Source organism: Otolemur garnettii, unplaced genomic scaffold, assembly GCF_000181295.1.
Source record: "Otolemur garnettii isolate 467f Iridium unplaced genomic scaffold, OtoGar3 scaffold00193, whole genome shotgun sequence".
Classification (NCBI taxonomy): Eukaryota; Metazoa; Chordata; class Mammalia; order Primates; family Galagidae; genus Otolemur; species Otolemur garnettii.
The window spans coordinates 688,809-697,185 of NW_003852588.1; the positions used below are offsets into that span (position 1 = coordinate 688,809).

The 8,377-nt window shown below is 42.4% G+C and overlaps 1 pseudogene; it reads left to right on the plus strand.

Moving 5' to 3' along the window:
- Positions 1–2,225: 2,225 nt before the first annotated feature.
- LOC100940572 lies at positions 2,226–2,646 on the plus strand (annotated as a pseudogene).
- The last annotated feature ends 5,731 nt before the right edge of the window (positions 2,647–8,377 follow it).

An 8,377-nucleotide genomic window follows, 5' to 3' on the forward strand; every position in this document is an offset into this window, starting at 1 on the left:
TCAAGCGATCCTCCTGCCTCAACCTCCCAAGTAGCTGCGACTACAGGTGCCTGCTACCACTGTGGGAAGAGATTTTTAAGACATGCTAGTTTTCCAAGGTTGTAGAGAAATAGAACTGGGGGTTGTCTGAAAATGCCAAATGGAATGACACTGAACACTCACGGGTCGCAAGTTATTCCTCTGTGAAAGGTCCCCCATTCCACACCCCATCAGCCTTGTTCCAAAACCCTGATCTAGGCCCGTGTCTCTCCACAGAACCACTGAACCCCCTGGTTGGTATCTCAGAGGCAAGAGTGTGGGTGAATATGTGTACTTGGCAGATAGCAGCATAAAGATGGTACTTCCATTCTGGGGAACCTATGTCATCATCTGGGAAGAAAATAGGGAAATGAAAGAAAAGGTGATTCTGGACTGCCTGGGCCTTGAGGAGCCCCGACATAAAGTGGTGAGGTAGAGAAGAAGGACCCTGGTAATTTCCATTCTCTTAGCTCCTCCAAGGGAAGGTGGACCAAGCGATAGGAAAATCTGTTAAAACTTAAGTGACTCAGGTTTTCCCTCCAGTAGTGGAGTGGTCTCCTAGGAACTAACACCACAGCTATTAGCTAAAACCCAGCCTGCGGGCCGCCCAGCAAGTTGCCCCTCCGTGAGGACCATGTCCCAGTTAAGTCTGGAGTGACTCCAGATCCAAGGAAAGGGTTTTCTAAAGGAACCAGGTTTTCCCCTGGTTTACTTTCTAGTAAAACCAGGGAAAACGGCAGATACAATTTCACATGGTTTGACAGTTGATTTCTTGGTAAAATGTATTCAGGAAGTGTAAGGAAACAGTTAATGATAGAAAACGTAATCGTTTCTGAACTAGAAAGGGTTCCCGTGACGCAGTAATGCTTCGGGGGGGACTAACACAGGCTCAGGGCAAGTTTGCCCATGAACAGTGAAAAGTAGAGACAGGGAATGAGAGAAAGCAGGAAACTGAGGCAGCAGTGCGTCAGGCCCGAACGGGGTGATCACGCAGTGAGTGAGTCGCTGTCATTATTTTCATGTAAAATTGGGCAGCTTCTCCAGCTTTTTTCTCTTTTTCATCAAGATAAGTAAGGTTTCTGCCCCACTGGACATCAGGCTAATTTCCAGCGTCTTTGTATATCAGAAGTAAATTTAGAAACTACAATAGGATTAAAAAGAAGACATGGTGCTTACTCATGTGCTTTCATCTTAAGCAATTTAATTTCCAAAACTGCTACCTAAACGAAAATGAACAAGATCATTTTAATTTTCAAATTACATGTTGCTAAAAAACACAATCCAGTAGCTTCCAGCTCAGGGACGTCCTCTCACCGAGTCTCAACTAATCATTTGTGATTGTGAAAAATGAAGCTAAGAAATAGAGATTTTTTTTTCTTTTGGCAGATGCTAAGTGCTATGGCTACTCTTTGTTCAAAAATAACCTCAGCTATATCATGTCCATCAGAGTAATAGATCGTGTCCCTCTCCAGAATGAGGATTATCAGACCTTCTAATAACCTATCAGAAGCCAGTACAAATAAGAGCACTTTTCATGCAAATAACTGATATATTCTTTTTTTTTTTTTTTTGAGACAGAGTCTCATTATGTCACCCTCAGTAGAGTGCCATGGTGTCATAGCTCACAGCAACCTCAAACTCTTGGGCTTAAGCAATTTTCTTGCCTCAGCCTCCCAAGTAGCTGGGACTACAGATATCTGCCTCAACGCCTGGCTATTTTTTGTTGTTACTGTTTTTAGAGACAGAGTCTCACTATATCACCCTAGGTAGAGTGCTATAGCATCATAGCTCACAGCAACTTCAGACTCCGGGCTTAAGTGATTCTTTTGCCTCACCCTCCCAAGTAACTGGGACTACAGGTGCCCACCACAGCACCTGGCTGCTGGCTTTTTTGTTGCAGTTGTCATTGTTGTTAAGCAGGCCTGGGGGGGTTGAACCCGCCAACCTTGGTGTCTGTGGCCAGTGCCCTAACCACTTAGCTACAGGTGCTGAGCCTGATATATTATTTTCTAAAAAAAATTCATATCTAACTTCTGTTGCATAGTACCTTTCCAGCACTATTTTAGTTTCTTGTGAACTAGAATACCATGAGTTATACAAAAATTACTAATACAATAGATAGCTTTATTGACTGGGGGAGAGAACATAGCATATGCTCATTGAAAATAACATTAAGGTCCTGCCATGGGTCCTTTTGGGGCGTGACATTCAGCCGGCTGTTCGGGGCTACTGTCTTTCCATCCTAGCACCATGGCTCAATTTGTCCGTAACCTCGCAGACGCTGGTGAACACTGCTATGACTGGCGCTGGTGAACACTGCTGTGACTTATTCGAAGCCTCGATTGGCCACATTTTGATACTACGCCAAGGTTGAGCTGGTTCCTCCAACCCCTGCTGAGATCCCTAGAGCTTTTCAGAGCCTGAAAAAAATAGTCAATATTGCTCAAACTGGTAGCTTCAAACAGCTCACAGTTAAGGAAGCTGTGCTGAATGGTTTGGCAGCCACTGAGGTGTGGATGTGGTTTTATGTCGGTGAGATCATAGGCAAGCGTGGCATCATTGGCTATAATGTTTGAAGACAAAGCTTTAACATCTGATTACATTTGACTTATTTGAGAGGATCATGTGTGATCAGACTGAATAAAATGTGTCAAAAATCAAAAAAAAAAAAAAAAAGAAAAGAAAAGAACATTAAAGGGTGGTGCCCATAGCACAGTGGTTACAGCTCTCACCACATGCACTGAGGGGGGCAGGTTTGAACCCGGCCTAGGCCAGCTAAACATCAATGACAATTGCAACAAAAACATAGCCAGGCGTTGTGGTGGGCACCTGTGGTCCCAGCTACTTGGGAGGCTGAGACAGGAGAATCACTTAAACCCAAAAAGAGTTTGAAGTTGCTGTGAGCTGTGATGCCATAGCACTCTACCGAGGGTGACACAATGAGACTCTGTCTTAAAAAAAAAAAAAAGCATTAAAACAATACAAAAAAATAAATAAAATTTAAATAATATGGAAAAGTACAAACTTATAGAAACTGCAATTTCAACTAACTTTTTTTTTAAAAGGGGGCAGTTTGTCTCTCACATAACCGAAAGTCCAGAGGGTAGAAGCCAGATATGGAATGAGAGGCACTCGGGGAGCTGGGTCCTCCCTAGCTCAACTCTGCCATGTGATGAGTCAGGAGGGTCACATGTTCCCTGTGCCTGTCCAGACAGGAGAAGAAGACACATCTCTCTGATGTTTTCTTAGAATAAATTTCTATGAGGAATATGAGGGTATCAGGAAGCATGTTACACACATGAAAAAAATTTTTTATTAAAATATTTATTTTTTAGAGCCATTTTAGTCTCATAGCAAAACTGAAATGAAGCTACAGAGATTTCCCACACACTTCCTACCCCTGTAGGCACAGCCTCCACCATCAGCAGCATCCTCACCAGAGTGGTATGTTTGTTACAGCGGATCATCTTACACTGACACATCATCGTCACTCCACTTCACAGTTTACACTGGGGTCCACTCTTGGTGTTGCCCATTGTGTGGGTTTGGACTGCTGTATGTGACTTGCATCTACCATTACATACTGAGTAGTTTCTCTGTCCTACAAATTCTTGTTTACACCCATTTTAAAGGCAAGCTAGATTTTAGCTAAAAGTGGACCAGTTCATATTCTACCAGTGTGTATAAAAGTTTCTGTGTCTGTTAATTCTTGTATCACAAAGAATTATAAGCAAAAAATCCCTGTCAACTTGATAGCTAAATAATGATATCTCATTCTGATTTTTTTTTTTTTGAGACAGAGTCTCACTATGTTGCCCTTGATAGAGTGCCATGGCATCACAGCTCACAGCAACCTCAAACTCTTGAGCTTAAGTGCTTCTCTTGCCTCAGCCTCCCAAGTAGCTGGGACTACTTGTGCCTGCCACAGTGCCCAGCTATTTTTTATTGCAGTTGTCATTGTTGTTTAGCTGGCCTGGGTAGGGTTCAAACCTGCCAGCCTTGGTGTATGTGGCTGGCACTGTACCACTGTGCCATGGGTGCCAAGCCTCATTTTGATTTTTTTTTTTTTGAGACGGAGCCTCAAGCTATCCCCTGGGTAGAGTGCCATGGCATCACACTCACAGCAACCTCCAACTCCTGGGCTCAAGCGAGTCTCCTGCCTCAGCCTCCCAAGTAGCGGGGACCACAGGCACCCGCCACAACGCCCGGCCATTTTTTAGTTGCAGCCATCATTGTTGTTTGGCGGGCCTGGGCTGGGGATTTGAACCTGCCACCTTAGGTGTATGTGGCTGGTGCCTTAGCCGCTTGAGCCACAGGTGCTGAGCCCATTTTGATTTTTTAATGAGTGTTAGTTGTATAGTCCTTGGCTATTTGAATTATATAAAATACCTATTCATGCCTTTGTCTATTTTAAAACTGAATGTTTGTTTTTTCTTATTGATTATTGAGACATTTATATTACCTATTTTCATGTATGTTGAAATTAGTTTTTCATGTGTATTATTCATTTTCATGTATGCTTCAAATATTTTTTCCTAGTTTAGAGATAGTCTTTTGCTTTTTGTATTTTATGATGAAACTTTATTTTTATTAACTTACGGATGTTTTAACTAATGCTTATGGTTATATTTGTAAAAGTATGGGGAAATTCTTGATCTTAAGTATTTGAAAGTAGAATTTCTAAATGATGATTTAATAAAGGAAATACAGATTACCAAAACACATGAAAAATGCATGCCTGCACAACCAAGGAAATCCAAACATAAAACAATTACCATTTTTCAAACTATCAGACTAGCCAAAATTAAAAGCCTCCACAATTTGACGTGCTGGTGCAAGAGTAGGAATATACACCCTTTGGTAACTGCTGGTGGATGTGTAGATTCAGCAGCTTCTTTGGAGGTGATTTCTCCATACATGTTCCTATTTAGAATACATGTGCCCTTTAACCCAGCAATTCCTCTTCTAGTCATTTAGCCTCTATTCATTCTGGAAGGAATGTGCAAAGATTTATGTTCAGGAGGTTTGTGGTAGCACCACCTGTAATAGAGGAAAGGTAGAAACCAACCTGCGTTTCATGTATTTATTCAACAGACAGTGATGTGGGGCTTACTATGTGGTAAGCACCATTCTGAGCATTTTGCAAATATAAACTAATTAAATCCTCCTAACAACCCTGTATCAATTAGGACACACAAGTTTCAGAAACTGCAGTTCCCACTAGCTTAAGAAAATAGGACAGAAGCCAGGTGTGGAATGAAAAGAACTTGGGGAACTGGGTCCTCCCTAGGTCAGCTCTACCATGTCTTGGGTCAGGAGGGTCACACGTTCCTTTGTGCCTGTTCCATCCCAAGGGAGGGAGATGGTGATGACAGAAGGGGGAACATAGCACCAGCTCTAAGCTCCTCCCCTGGCACCTGCTCTAACCCGTCTTCAGTCTAAGATCAGCTTAGTTTATGTAACTGGACCAATGATAGTCCACGGATACAGAAGGCAAAATTTTTTTCTTACTCTTCTTGTTGTACCCGTGGTGACCTGAAAAGATAGACTTGGACCATACTTAGATGCAACTAATTGGTGATTTATTACACCTGCACAGGGGACCGCTGCCCTGAGAGGCAGTCAGCCCCGAAGTGGAGAGCACGTTGTCTTTTATATCTTTTTTTGTGTAGCTAAGCAAGCAAGCCAGTATAGAAGTGGAATGTTACAGTTAGCTTGGGGCAGGGTTACAATTTGGGTAACAATGGTTATAGTTTGGGTAGCAATAGTTACAGTTTGGGTAACAATGGTTACATTTTGGGTAAGTTTCTTGGAGACCTGGGCGGTGGGGTGGGCGGTGGGGGTTGGGGGACAGGCCGGGAACTTGCCCATTACATTCTGATTAATTATAAGTTGAAAATATAAAGCTTGAGAAAATGTATTACTTGCCTCTGAAGTCCTGCTATCAAAAATACATACAGCCAAGTTCTAATGGGCTTCCCCTTCTGGAGCCAGGAGGAGAAGATAAATAACTAAACAAACGTCATCCAACGTTAGGATGAAAGGAGGAGAGAAATGTTAGGAAAGTGACCGTCTGTGCCCATCACACAACCTAAATATCCATCAGTAAGGGGTTGATTAAATATATTCATGGCCCATCCACAAAATGGAAACTTGTACACTGTGAAAAAGAATGAGGTAATTTATATGTGATGACATGAAAAAATCTCTAAAATATATTCTTTTTTGAGTAAAAGAAGAGTGTTATATGCTATCATTTGGTAGAAATAGACAAATAATTAGGCCTAGATATGCATAGCAGTGGTTGGAAGGATACTTCTAAGGAGTGAGATTAAGACTGAAAAGAAGCAGGAAAATGATGATAGATAAATTTTGACTTAAGAAAGCATTTTGGAGTTCAAAAACTATTTTCTTGGAAGATGTGGTGGCAGAATAATGATGTCCTCAGATATCCTTGCCCTAATGCCCAGGGTCTGTGAATATATTTCCTTACATGGCAGAAGAGATTTCGTAAATGGGATTAAATTAAGAATCTTGAGAGAGGGGGAAGTGCTAACCAGTGAAGAGGGTCCGACTGCCTGTCACTGTCAGCCGACATGCAGACACAAGGTTTTAGGTCCACCGAACTTTGTCAGAAGTCCAGCAATTCTGCAGAACAGTGAGCCTCTCAAATCTGTTCTGCCTCAGTTACAATTTTAATAACTTTTATAGTGAGATACAAGGAAACCAACCTAGAAAATTTTAACTTTATCTGTAGGAAGTAACATCAAAGTAGTCTCCATTCTAACAATACAAAATGTTTAAACCACAGAAAGGTGATTTCACTTTAACAAAATATCTAACAAAATCATCAGAGAAAACATCACATCATCAAAGTAACCTTTACCAATATCACACCTATTGTCTCTGTGTGACTGCTCCTCTGAGTCTCCTGAGATAAACATCCTCACAGTCATGGAGAAACCTGAACAGATAATCGTGAAAGGTGTGTGGGGAACTGAGCAGACCAGGCCTGGAGTCTGCTTCAGCTCAGCTTCTCAGACTCCATCTTGCAGGCCGCTTTTCTGTTATAAGAGAAGGCAGGAGGATCAGAGTGAGAGAAGAGGTGACAAGGGCAGTAGGGGACAGAGTCCAAGAGAAGCTGGAAGATACTGCACTGCTGGCTCTGAAGGTGGAAGGTGGGGCTGCTGGCCGAGGGTGCTGGCGGTCTGGTGATCTCCAAAAGCTGGAGCCTCCCCAGAGCCGCCAGAAAGAGCACGTGCCTGACAGCATCTTGACTGTAGCCCAGTGAGACCCACTTTAGACTTCTGACTTCAGATCCATAAGAAAATAAATTTGTGTTGTTCCAAACCACTACATTTGTGGTAATTTGTTACAGCAGTAACAGGAAACTGGACACAGAAGGGGAATTTCATTTTTACTCTGCTGAATTAATTTTAAGTTGAAAATACAGGACTTAAGAAAATGTATTACTTGCCTCTGAAGTCCTGCTATCAAATATGCATAAAACACATTTAATAGTCACATAGAGCAAATTAACTAAGTGCAGCTCTGTGTTATATATGAGCAATAATGGTTGTTAGAAAATAAGAGCTTTGGAGTTAGACAGACTGGGCTTCTCCTCTGCCTTCAGCACTGAGTACTTCTGTGACCTTGGCCGGTTACTTGTCCTCTCATTTATTAAGACGGGAATCATAATGCTTTCCTTTATGGGACCAATGTGAGAAGGGGATGAATTAATGTATTGTTTTAAAATGTACCTGGGATTTTGATTTTATTCAAGAATGGTGAGGCGAATGGATTAGGAGATGAGACCATTGCTACTGCAAAGACAGTTTATCACTCACGTTCCCAAGAGGAGTGGCAGGCTGCAGAATGCAGAGCCACACGGGATGCACCAGGGTGAGTCTGGAGGCAGAGAAGAAGAGAGAACTGGCAGAAAGCCTTTCTTGGGGGTTTATGGGAATCTGGGTAGGGAAGGAGCAGGTTAGGATTGGCTAGTTTGAATAGCTTTAGCAGGCTTTGTGTAAGTTGGACTGCCCCTCATGTCTAATGCTCTGCTCTGGGGTGACTAGGGCAAGGATGGTGATGGCTAGAGTCTCCCAAGGGTAACAGCCAGACAAAGCAGATATGTGGGGTGGAGGAGTGGTGGGCTAAGGATTGGCAGGTTCGCATAGAGCAAAGACATGCTTTGGGGTGAGTTTTGTTTGTTTGCTTGGTTGTTTTTTTCCTATCACTGGGACTGGCTAGCCTAGGAGGAACAGCGTCTCCCATGTCAAAACATTGGATACAGAAATTAGAAAATGGGGTTAAAACACATGTGGAAGTGTGCCTGGTATGGTTAGCACAGAGTAAATGT